Genomic DNA, 13,152 nt, shown 5'->3' with positions numbered 1-13,152 from the left:
ATGTGGAGAAAGAGGAACACTCCTCCATTGCTAGTGAGATTGCAAGTTGGTACAACTAACCACTCTGGAAATCAGTTTGGTGGTTCCTCCAAAAATTGGATATAGTACTACCTGAGGACCCAGCTATACCACTCGTTGGCATATACTCAAAAGATGCTCCAACATGTAATAAGGACACATGCTCCACTATGTTCATAGAAGCCTTATTTATAATAGTCAGAAGCTGGGAAGAACCCAGATGTTTCTCAACAGAGGAATGGATAGAGAAAAGGTAGCACATTTACACAGTGTAATACTACTAACTATTAAAATCAAGGATTTCATGAAATCTGCAGGCAAATGGATGAATATAGAAAATATCATCCTGGGTGAGGAAACTCAGTCACAAAAGACCACACATGGTATGTACTCACTGATTTGTGGGTATTAAGCAAAAGTGTGGAATACCCAAGATACAACTCACAGACCTCACGAAGCTCAAGAGGAAGAAAACCAGAGAGTGGATGCTTCAGTCCTACTTAGAAGGAGGAACAAAATAATCAGGGGAAGTAGAGGGTGAGAGAGATTTGGGAGGAAGAGAAGAGGGAGAGGGGAGGAAGAGGGGCAGAATCAGGTTTGGGAGGAGATGGAGGAGATAGATATACAGGGGGCCAGAAAATTGAACAGAGGTGTGTAGCAGTGGTGGGTGGGGAACTTGGGTGGCAACCAAAAAGTCCCAGATGCCAGGAAATCAAGAGACTCCCAGGATCCCACGGAGATTACATTAGCTTAAATACCCCACAAAGAGGAGGGAGAAGCTGTTGAGAGCATATCTAGAGGTTAGGCATGTCCACTAGGTTGAGGGATGAGGTCACCCACCCATCTCCAAAATTTTAACCCAGAATTGCTCCTATCTAAAGCAAATATAGGGACAAAGAGTGAACCAGAGACCGAAAGAAAGACCATCCAGAGACTGCTGGACCTGGGGACCCTTCTCACATGCAGATACCAAACACAGACACTTGCTGATGCCAGGAAGTGCTTGCTGACAGGAGCCTGATATAGGTGTCTCTTGAGAGGCTATGCCAGATCCTGACCAATACAGATGCAGAGGCTCATAGCCAACCATTGGACTAAGCACAGGGTCCCCAATGGAGGAGTTAGAGGATGGACTAAAGTTGCTGAAGGGGCCTTATCTGGAATCAGGGGAAGCTGAGTCCCTTGGTTCTGTGAAGGCTTGATGCCCCAGTGTAGAGGAATGCTAGGGCTGTGGGGCAGGTGTGGGTAGGTGGGTGGGGGAGCACCCTCATAGAAGCAGTGTAAGGGAGAATGTTGTGATGGGGGGTTTGCAGAGGGTAAACTGCAAAATGGGATAACATTTGAAATGTAAATAAATTAAATATCCAATTAAAAAATCATTTCATAATTGCAATTTTATAAATGTTTGTCTTTATAAATGTATCTAGATAGGCAGACAGACAGACCTATGTATCAATTGAAGTATTAATTGAAATTATATATTGCCATTTCCTGTGGCATTTCATTTGTTTGCTAGTGTTAATTGAATATTTATTATGTGAAGATACTATACTATGTCCTTCTCTTCAAAGGAAACATACCGCAATCCCTGTTCACATGATATTTACTTCGTGTCTAGTGAGTCATTTAAAATAAAGAATAAATAAGTAAAATTCATATAATCTTAGGTTCTTAGAATTATCAACAAGAAAAACAAAACAGGGAAAGGATATGCATAGACAGGCTGGCAGGTGATGCTGACATTTTAGAGCGCATGCTGTTCCTGAAATCACTACCTTTGTGTTCAGATTTGAAGAAAGGGAAAGACTTACTTGTGTACATATGAGGGTAAGAACACATTAGATAAAGGGAAAGGCAAGCCTGTGTAGACACGCTGAAGCTCAAGTGTAGCCATCAAGTTTAGGAAAAGACAAGAATATTAGTATATCTACAGTCAAAAGTAAACTCAGGCTCTTAGAGATTGAGATCACAGGGAGGCAGATCCTAAAATATTCTTGGTGGGTATTTTAAGGAGTTTTAGCTTTTACCTGAGTGGTTATGGAAGCTTTTGATGGAATTTTTGATTTGAATTAAACTTTTATGGAATCTTTATAGTGCCATGACAAAAATGAACCATAAGGAGACATGAACAAAGCAAACTGAGCTGTTAGTAAGTGCAATGATTAATTTTGTATGTCAGCTTGACTGCATTAAAGGATGCCCAGCAAGGTGACAGAATGTTGTTTCTTTGTGTGTCTCTAGGGGTATTTCTGGAGATGAACTTTTGAATCAGTAGTCAGACTAAAGAAAAATCTCCTTCACTAAAGTGGGCAATGTCTGAAGGTAGAGGATGGGATCGAGCAAAAGGGGTAGAAGACGGTGAAATTTTTCTTCCTCTGCTCAACACTATTGGTGTTCAAGGATCTTGGGTCTTTTTATTTGGACCACAAATTATATGATCATTTTCTCCGTTTCAGCCTTTGGGGTTTTGAATAGCACTTCCAGCTTCCCTGGGTCACCAGCTTACAGATAAGAGCTTGTGGGATGCTTTTACCTCAGTATTTGTGTAACCTAGTTCATATGTGTGTGTGTGTGTATGTGTGTGTGTGTATGTGTATGTGTGTCCATGTGCATCCATATGTGCATATGTATGTTTCACCTTTCCCATCTTGCCCTATGGCAGGCTAGTCTACATGGACTTTACAAGTGAGGTTTTGCCCTCTGATGTAAGTTCAACCGATGAGGAAGCACAGTTGGAGATGACAGAGGGGTATGACAACAAAGTCATGGAAAAGTGTTCCACTTATGTGGATCCCTCTCTGCCAAGTTACTACAAGTTTCCCATGCCCCTCTACCCAAGGACACAGCTCCAGCAAAGGCCTCTTCCTCTTCCTCTTTTCACTATCAGATAACTGTTTTTCTTTTGTTGATTTTTAAGCCTAGAGGAAGATGTGTGCCCCCAAGTACTTCACATCTCAGGGTACTTATCACAACTCTGGCCATACCTTTGTTCACAAATGATGCAATGTTCACAAATAATACAATGATTTGATTAAACTATTCAGTTATTCTTAAAGTGGACCATTTGTTTCTTAGAATGACATTGGATTTGACCCAAATTAGAATGGTTCATTAGTTTGGATCATTAGAATGACCCAAACCTGAATGGCTGCAAGGAACCACAACCATTTATTTCCTCATGCTCTTTCAATATAGCTAATGCTTTGTGGGGATAACTTTCATGTGGCAATAGCTAAGATGTCTGGAGCTGAAGGATTCATTTCCATGATGGCTCACTCATATGACTGGGAAGTTGCTTCTGGCTGTCATCTGGGTCCTTGGCAAGGGCTGTTGGCAGCTGGCTTTGATTTGTCTCCAAGTGGGCTGTTAGGACTCTTACACAGCATGGAGGTTGGGTTCCAAGAGGCAGGAAGCAGAAGCTGCCAGTTTCCTTAGAGCTTAGATCTGTAACTGGCACAGTATCACTCCTAGGTGCAAATGGCTATCCCAGTCAGAGGCCAAGCCCAGAATCCAAGGAGCTAGGAGCACAACAATGAAGTTATAGCTGTCTTCAATATACCACACCGTCAGAGACTGGAAACCTTTCAAGCCCAGAATCCAAGGAGCTAGGAGCACAACAATGAAGTTATAGCTGTCTTCAATATACCACACCATCAGAGACTGGAAACCTTTACCAAAGTCCAGGTGAGAGATAATTATGGCTTAAACCAGGGTGACAGCAACAGGGTCAACGAGAAATGGCTACATCCTGTGAGAAATTGTTAGATCTTAAAGTGAGCAAGTGAAGTTTGCTGACTGGGTGTGACATGTGGGACAGAAGAGGGGAGGATGTGGTAAGATAGATATATGTGTCTTCTAAGAAGCAGTGTCTCAGAAATGGAATTAAAGCATTTTACTGTTAAGAGGACATATAGAGGGAGCTCAGGAAAGCTGGGAGAGCTCTGAAACTTTCTAGTCCCAGCAAGCTTTAAAAAAGTCTTTGGAAAATTCTTGAGCTGAAGATGGTGGGGTCACTGTCTTCTAGTAATGGAACCCTCGTAATAGCTCTCCTATACACAAACACTGGTGGATAGAGACTCATGAAAGAGGCACTCAGTGTCAATGGCATGATACATTTGCACTGGAGGCTGTTGATCAGTTGCTGGCTCTGCATAGGAGGTTTGTATGACACATCCTCCCAGATGCCTCAGGGGTCAAGGACTACTTGAATGTTTTTCATCTGAGCAGATGAAAGGGTAAAAAGATCTGATTTGAGGAGAGACATCAGAAGGATGGTTTAGGGCATGTTAAATTTGAACTGTTTACTAGACAGTTCAGTACAAATATCAAACTTGCCCCCGAATAAAATATCTAGGATTTGAAGACTATTCTACTATACATGTTAGGGACACCTAGATTATACTAAGAAGACTCTCTTCTCAATGAATGCATTATTACTGTATTATTGGCACTTAACTGGTGAAAACAACATGAATATATACATATATATGTAAATAAAATGCTAATAGACCAAATAATTCTTAAACATGAAACTAAATTTATATTGGAAATATATCTATTTATAAGTTGTATTTATAGAAGAATATTACTTATTGTTAGAAAAGGGTTCAGTATGTACTATATCCCATTTTTATGCTTTTATATTTAAATATTTAAAAATCTCATTGAAATACATATGCGAATTGCAGTGGATTATAGTAACATCACTTGGGGGTTTGAAATATCTTATATATCAAACTCCTGAGATTCTACAGCAAGGAATCATAGAAATTATTTTTAATGATTAACTGATAACCCTAGAAAGTCTTCTAGATGTTTTGATAAAGGCAAAAAAAATGAAACAGTATGTGACTTACACAAAGATATGTTACTCAGTGTTTAATTTGTTTTGTTAACATTAGCACTCTGTTTGAAAGTGTCCCTCTTTTTGATGTTTCACATTAATACTGGCTAGGACTGTGCACCTTAGAATATTCTAGAAGGGTAAACAGTGGATGTTTTTTGAGTGGAATGGAAGAGAGTAACTTAACTATAAGAAGAGAAATAGTAAAGGGATTTGCCTTTCTGTCAATGATATGTCCTTACTTGTAGATGATAAATTAGGGTCAATAAGTCTGTAAGTATTAAGAAAAATCTCATCACAATGAAGTCATAATTACAATAATATTGGCCTTTAAGGGATCATAACAATACAAATACCTATCAAATTTTGAAAAATCAAATAATTGTCAAATAGGAAACTAAGCTTCATGTTTAGTCAGATTTTAGGAAAGAGATCCTGAACATTCTTCCCTTGAAGCCTTATTACCATTGAGATAGATATATAGGATTATATGAATGATTGTTAGTGTTCTTGGACAAGATACTATTATTTATGCATAAGCTAGTTAAGGTTGACTTCCCAGACACATAGGCAGAGAGGAATAGAGAGGAGGTGATCTGAGAGGCCATGAGCAGGCAAAGAGTGAGATTTGTCCCAGTCTGGAGGAAAGCAGTTCTGTTTCCTCAGTAACCATATAAAATCCTAGGCTTAGGCTTGGGCCACATTCAAGTACAAGGATTAGATTGAACATCATAGACTTGATAATTTATCCAGAATAAAGATGTGTGTATTTAGTTGATAGCTGTGAAGTGTAAAATCATGGTGTTGGAATCAACTCTGCATTTGGAAAGAGTCTTCCTGATGGAATATCACATGGTAGAATTATCATATGGTAAGACAGAAAATAGTCCACACATACCTCATTTTTAAAAAGTTATTTTCTCTGTAGTCCATTCATGAGGGAATAGTCCTCATGATCCAATTACCTTTCAAAGATGCCACTTCCAAAGACCATTAACATGTGACTTTGGGGATTAAGTTTCTAACACATGAATTGTGGAGGATAAATGTTGAAACCATAGCAGTGATTTAGGCCACTTAAATTACTTCAAACATTGAGTCTCGGTATGTACACCAGGGATGAAATCAGTTTCTGACCTAGCCTTGAGGAATTATATGAAAAAAATTGATAGTAAGGATGAGGGCTACAGAGAAAACTTCATTGTAAGAATTCTTGATCTTTATAAGATCACCTTTCATTTCTTTTAGTTCTGTAAGGCTTCTCCACACTGAAGGTAACTGAGAAGCCTGCTAGAGTCTCCTGAGCCCATTTCCCACTTCTTGTTGTAATGGAGAAATTATCACATTAACATCAGAGGGCTAAGGTTACACCAGTATCTGTCCCTACTAGTCATGTGGCCTTTGGAAAATTCCATTCTAAGCATGAGTCTGTTTATCTCTAAAATGAGAAGAAAAATATTCAATTATATTGCTTTTTAATGTTTAAAAAAATAAAAGGTACCTGAATGTGCCTTCCAAATCACAGTTTTCTGTATAACCCATTCAATTCCCTGTCAGTGAGAACACTCCATGGCATTCACTATGGGGCACACAGCAATATGGGGAGGGGACAGGCATAGTCAAAGCTGAGATATTTGTAATGACAATGAGGACAAAGGCAGCCAAGAATGACAGAATGTAGAGAAGGCAAATGGGGTGGGGTGGGAGGGTGACATAATGTGGCCCTGTGAAGGCTTAGGTGGGGTGATGGTATCCTGTGGGTCTCAAGGCACCCTTTCAGAATGGCTGCCTTGCTTGCTCCTCTGCTTGTTTTCCTTCCCTGGGATACACTGGGGTATTCTGTAGTCCTTATGCTCTCTCTTTCTCTTTCTCTCTTTGTGTGTATGGGGGGGTATATGCATATCACAGCATATATGTCAGAGGATAACCTCAGGTGTCATCTCTTACCTTCTAACTAGTGTAAGACAGGGTCTTTTGTTTTGGCAAACAACAGGATAGTTGGCCTGTGAACCTCTGAGGATACTCCTGTCTATCTCCCATCTTGCCTTGGAATGCTGAGATCTGAACTCAGATCCTCATGCTTATGTGGCAATGCTTTACCCACTGCACCATCGCCACAGTCCTTTGAAAAAAATTGTGTGTGGTATATGTGCATATGTGTATGGGGTTGCCATATATGTACAGGAGACTCATGTCTGAGTCTTCTTAAATTCCTCTCCTCCTTAAGAATGGATACTTCAGTGAAGCTGGAGTTGAATGTTTTAGATGAACTGGCTAACTAGGTTGCTCCTGAAATCTATCTTCACTCTACAATATCACTGTGGATTTAGGAATGGGCTTTTTATGTAGGCTCTGAGGATTCAAACTCAGGTTTCATGTTTGCATAGCAAGTGCTTTACCTAATGGCCCATCACTCTAGCCCATGTGGTAACTACTATCTTATTTTGTAGATGAGGAAATTGTGACTGAGAGTTTCAATTAACTTGTGTAAGGCTGTAAAAATAGAAAGATGGGTCTGTTTGGCTGGCACTTAATTTTACTCTGGTTTTTATTATTTATAGCCATTGGCTGATGGACTGTAGGGATCTGTGTTCATTCCTTTCCTGCTGTTCAAAGGGCCTTATTTTTAATTATCCTCAGAGGGAGGTGAGGGCTGTGGAAGTGAGCTCAGGAGCAGAGTTTCTCCACAGGTTCTGATAAACTGTTGCTTCAAAAAGGAAGCCTATGCATCCATCTATGCTGGAAGGTCATTGCTTTGGAAGAAGTTTTGGTTGTGCCAAATGCAGTGATTTTTCTCAAATGGCAACCTCTTTCAAGCTTGCTAGGCCCATGTTGCTAATGTGACTGGACTCTAATGGCATGAAGAGAGCTAGAACAGGCTCATCAGCAAACTCAGCATTCCTTCAGTGTGGAAAGTCCTGGAACCTACAGTAGTAATACAAGGACAGGATTTCACTCAATCTTTCGATGACAGACAAGAAATAACAGACTTGATCAGTTTTGCTCATATTATGGCTTCTTTCGAGTGTCAGTTGATTAATCCTCTTGAGAACAAAAATGGCTCGGTTGCTGTGTAGCAGTCTGAGGTATCTCCCAGGACACCCTAGTTGGCCCTGGTTGCTAGGAGTTCTGAGGTAGTGGCTGCCATGAGGACCAGAGGCAGGCCCAGCTGTGCTTTACTTGACACCATAGGGATGCCAAAAGTCAGTCTGGCTACTTCATACCCTAGGAAGTTATGTTTCTTACTGAGGGAAAGGAGGACATTTCCCTGGTTCTCAGCCCCTGGGGGCTGAGAGAGACTTTTAAGGCTGAATATCCCTTGGGTTCCTTTCTAGTGGGAGCTCCAGCTCTCCTGGCAGGCAGGGGAGTCCACAGACATGACACTTTCATCAAACCATGATGATGAACTCATGTCACAATTTTAACTCTACGTAATCTCATCAAATTGAAGTGGTCTACTGATGAAATTAAAGAGATCATTAGAGGACAGTGGGCTAAACCAAGCTTAGCACATGGTATATTAGACATAGTTAAACTACACAATAATAGTCTATTTGTTAAGCTGGGAGAGCTGCCCTTAGGGACTCAAATTCTTTCCATCTTCCTGGTTCTTATTTGTCCTTACAATCAAAAGAACCAACATGGCCAATGTGTTTTTGTACTTCATGTCCATATTATAGGCAATAAAAGGAGAAAAAACAGACATAGACAAGTAGAAAAGGAAGACCCCCTTTTTTTTCAGGTTAAGAAACATTCCCAAATATAGCTGGTAGATAAGAGGACTTTGGGAAAGTGTATTTTACCTGGAATTGTCACTTCTTAAATAAAACTGGACTTCTTTTAGCCAGTGGGAACACAGCTTTCCAGAGTTTCTGCAACAAATTGCTCCAAACAAGTTTCTTAGGTGACAGATATTTATTATCATGCATTCTGGCTATAAACATCTGAAAGCAAGGGGTTTTCACATCTGTGCCACACCTTTTTCAAGATTCCAAGGACATGCTGGCAATTTTTGCTATTCTGCTGTTTGCTTATGTATATTGGCCTGACCTTTTCTTTCATATGTCTGCCCCCCTCCCGCCCACTGCTCTCACTACATGTCTGTGTCCAAATTGCCTCTTTTTTAAATAAGGATATAATAATCTTAATCATCTACAACGACTATTTTCAATTAAAGCCATAGTCACAGCCAGGCAGTGATGGCACATGCCTTTAATCCCAGCACTTGGGAGGCAGAGCCAGGAGGATTTCTGATTTTGAGGCCAGCCTGTTTACAGAGTGAGTTCCAGGACAGCCAGGGCTGCACAGAGAAACCCTGTCTCAAAATACAAAATAAAGCAAAACAAAAATAGTCATAGTCACAGATACTAGCCATTTAGATTTCAACATCTGGTTGGGTGGAAGTTATAATTCAAACTATAATAGACATTCTTAAAATGTGTCTGAAATTCTTCTGTTAAGTGTCCATGTATATTTCCCTCCACTTTTATATAATTGCTTGTGACCATGTTTATTAATGGAGTATGACAGAAGTAACTCCAGAGTAGATAGTAGAAGGCATTTCAAGGGTTTTATGGGATACTGTGGAAGAAGCTAGTCTCCCTACTAGAAGTCTGTCTGTTCTGAGGTTGTCATCCTGCAGATGATACTTTCGGTCAACAGCCCCAGCTGAGTTCCCAGCCAGCAGTTGGTTTTGTTTCCATCCTGAGTGTGCACCATCTTAGAAATCAAGCCCAGTAAAGTCTTGTGATGACTACAGTCCCAGTTCTTGTGATTGACTGTGAAGACCCCAGGCAAGAACTACTTGGACAAACACATCTTGAACTCTTGGCCAATAAAATTAGGCACAAAGGGAAATGGCTGTTTTTAAGCCACTAATTCTGGTAAATTAATGCACAGCAATAGAAAACCAGAATAATCAGGGCTGGAGAGATGCTTCAGTGGTTAAGAGTACTAGCTGCTTTTCAGATGACCTGGGTTCAATTTATAGCATTTACATCGTGGCTCACAACTGTCTGTAACTCCAAATCCAGAGAATCTGACATCCATTTTCTGACATCTGCAAGTGGTTCACAGACATGGATATAGGCAAAATGTACACACACACACACACACACACACACACACAAACACACACACACACACTCACAAATAAAATAAAAATTTGAAAAGGAAAATTAGAATAACCAGTAAGAAGTCAAACCGGTAGCCAACATCAAACTAAATGGAGAGAAACTTGAAGCAATCCCACTAAAATCAGGGTCTAGACAAGGTTGTCCTCTCCATATCTTTTCAATATAGTACTTGAAGTTCTAGCTAGAGCAATTAGACAACATAAGGAGGTCAAGAGGATACAAATTGGAAAGGAAGAAGTGAAATTATCACTATTTGCAGATGACATGATAGTCTAGTTACGTGACCTGAAAACCTCCACCAGAGAACTCCTACAGCTGATAAACAACTTCGGCAAAATGGCTGGTTATAAAATCAACTCAAGCAAATCAGTTGCCTTCCTATACACAAAGGATAAGCAGGCTGAGAAAGAAGTTAGGGAAATGACACCCTTCACAATAGCCACAAACAATATAAAGTATCTTGGTGTGACTCTAACCAAACAAGTGAAAGATCTATATGATAACAACTTCAGGTCTCTGAAGAAGGAAATCAAAGAAGACCTCAGAAAATGGAAAAATATGCCATGCTTGTGAATTGGCAGGATTAATATAGTTAAAATGGCCATCTTGCCAAAAGCAATCTACAGATTCAACACAACCCCCATCAAAATCCCAACTCAGTTCTTCACAGAGTTAGAAAAAGCAATTCTCAAATTCATCTGGAATAACAAAAATCCCAGGATAGCTAAAACTATTCTCAACAACAAAAGAAATTCTGGGGGAATCAGTATCCCTGACTTCAAGCAATACTACAGAGCAATAGTGTTAAAAACTGCATGGTATTGGCACAGTGACAGGCAAGTGAACCAATGGAATAGAATTGAAGACCCAGAAATGAATCCACACACCTATGGCCACTTGATCTTCGACAAAGTAGCTGAAAACATCCAGTGGAAAAAAGATAGCCTTTTCAACAAATGGTGCTGGTTCAATTGGAGGTCAGCATGCAGAAGAATGCTAATTGATCCATTCTTATCTCCATGTACTAAGCTCCACTCCAAGTGGATCAAGGACCTCCATGTAAAACCAAACACACTCAAACTAATAGAAAAGAAACTGGGGAAAACCCTTGAGGACATGGGCACAGGGGAAAAGTTCCTGAACAGAACACCAATAGCTTATGCTCTAAGATCAAGAATTGACAAATGGGACCTCATAAAATTACAAAGTTTCTGTAAGGCAAAGGACACTGTTAAAAGTACAAAATGTCAACCAACAAATTGGGAAAGCATATTCACCAACCCTACATTTGATAGAGGGCTAATATCCAATATATACAAAGAACTCAAGAAGTTAGACCCCAGGGAACCAAATCACCCTATTAAAAATTGGGGTACAGATCTAAACAAAGAATTTTCACCTGAAGAAATTCAGATGGCTGAGAGGCACCTTAAGAAGTGCTCAACAACATTAGTCATTAGGGAAATGCAAATCAAAATAACCCTGAGATTTCACCTTACACCAGTCAGAATGGCTAAGGTCAAAAACTCAGGAGACAGAAGGTGTTGGCGAGGATGTGGAGAAAGAGGAACACTCCTCCACTGCTGGTGGAGCTGTAAGATGGTACAACCACTGTGGAAATCAGTCTGGAGGTTCCTCAGAAAACTGGACATGAGACTTCCAGAGGACCCTGCTATACCTCTCCCGGGCATATACCCAAAGGATTCCCTGGCATGCAATAAAGACACATGCTCCATTATGTTCATAGCAGCCTTATTTATAATAGCCAGAAGCTGGAAAGAACCCAGATGACCCTCAAAGGAGGAATGGATACAGAAAATGTGGTATATTTACACAATGGAATACTACTCAGCAATTAGAAACAATGAATTCACAAAATTTTTAGGCAAATGGTTTGATCTGGAAAATATCATCCTAAGTGAGGTAACCCAATCACAAAAGAATTCACATGGAATGCAATCTCTGATAAGTGGATATTAATTAGCCCAGAAGCCCTGAATACCCAAGGCACAAATTGCATAACAAATGACTCCTATGAAGAAGTATGGAGAGGGTCCTGATCCTGGAAAGGATTGATCTAGCATTGGAGGGGAATATAAGGACAGAGAAAAAGGAGGGAGGCGATTGGAGAATGGATGGAGAGAAGAAGGTTTATGGGACATATGGGGAGGGAGCATCCAGGAAAGGGGAAATCATTTGGAATGTAAACAAAGAATATAGAAAATAAAAATATTAAAAAAACTGCATGGCACAGTTAAACATTGCTTAAATAAGAATGAAATACCTAAATTATGGCTTTGTATCACTAAGTTACTTTAGACAAATAAATAAAACTTGGCTTTTTACATAAAGTGTTTCTGAATGCTACCAGTGAGGTTAAACCCATAGCACATGATGTTGAAAAGAGGTTATCCATAATCAACTGTTCACTCTTAGATGGTATTAAACGAAGAGCTGATTCTGTAGGCCCAGATGATCTTCAGAATGGGATTTTGGTCAGTTTCTAGGGGTGATAACCTATAAGCCCTAGAGATATTCTGACTTTCAGGGTTTTAGTATGTATGAATTTTTTAGTGTAGATCACATAGATATGAAATGTTCATGCACATTTGCTCTGACACTAATGTCTAGACATAGGTCTGTGTTATGCTGGAATAGTTGGTCCTCTGTTAGACCACAGCAAGGACCAATATTGAAAAAAAAAAAAAAACCTCAGGAGACAGCAGGTGTTGGCGAGGATGTGGAGAAAGAGGAACACTCCTCCACTGCTGGTGGGGCTGTAAGATGGTACAACCACTTTGGAAATCAGTCTGGCGGTTCCTCAGAAAACTGGACATGACACTTCCTGTGGACCCTGCTATACCTCTCCTGGGCATATTCCCCAGCATGCAATAAAGACACATGCTCCATTATGTTCATAGCAGCCTTATTTATAATAGCCAGAAGCTGGAAATATCCCAGATGGCCCTCAAAGGAGGAATGGATACAGAAAATGTCGTATATTTACACAATGGAATACTACTCAGCGATTAGAAACAATGAATTCACAAAATTTTTAGGCAAATGGTTTGATCTGGAAAATATCATCCTAAGTGAGGTAACCCAGTCACAAAAGAATTCACATGGAATGCAATCTCTGAAAAGTGGATATTAATT

This window comes from Apodemus sylvaticus, chromosome X, assembly GCF_947179515.1.
Source record: "Apodemus sylvaticus chromosome X, mApoSyl1.1, whole genome shotgun sequence".
NCBI lineage: Eukaryota > Metazoa > Chordata > Mammalia > Rodentia > Muridae > Apodemus > Apodemus sylvaticus.
The sequence above is the reverse complement of the archived record's forward strand: the minus strand, read 5'-3'. Positions refer to the sequence as shown.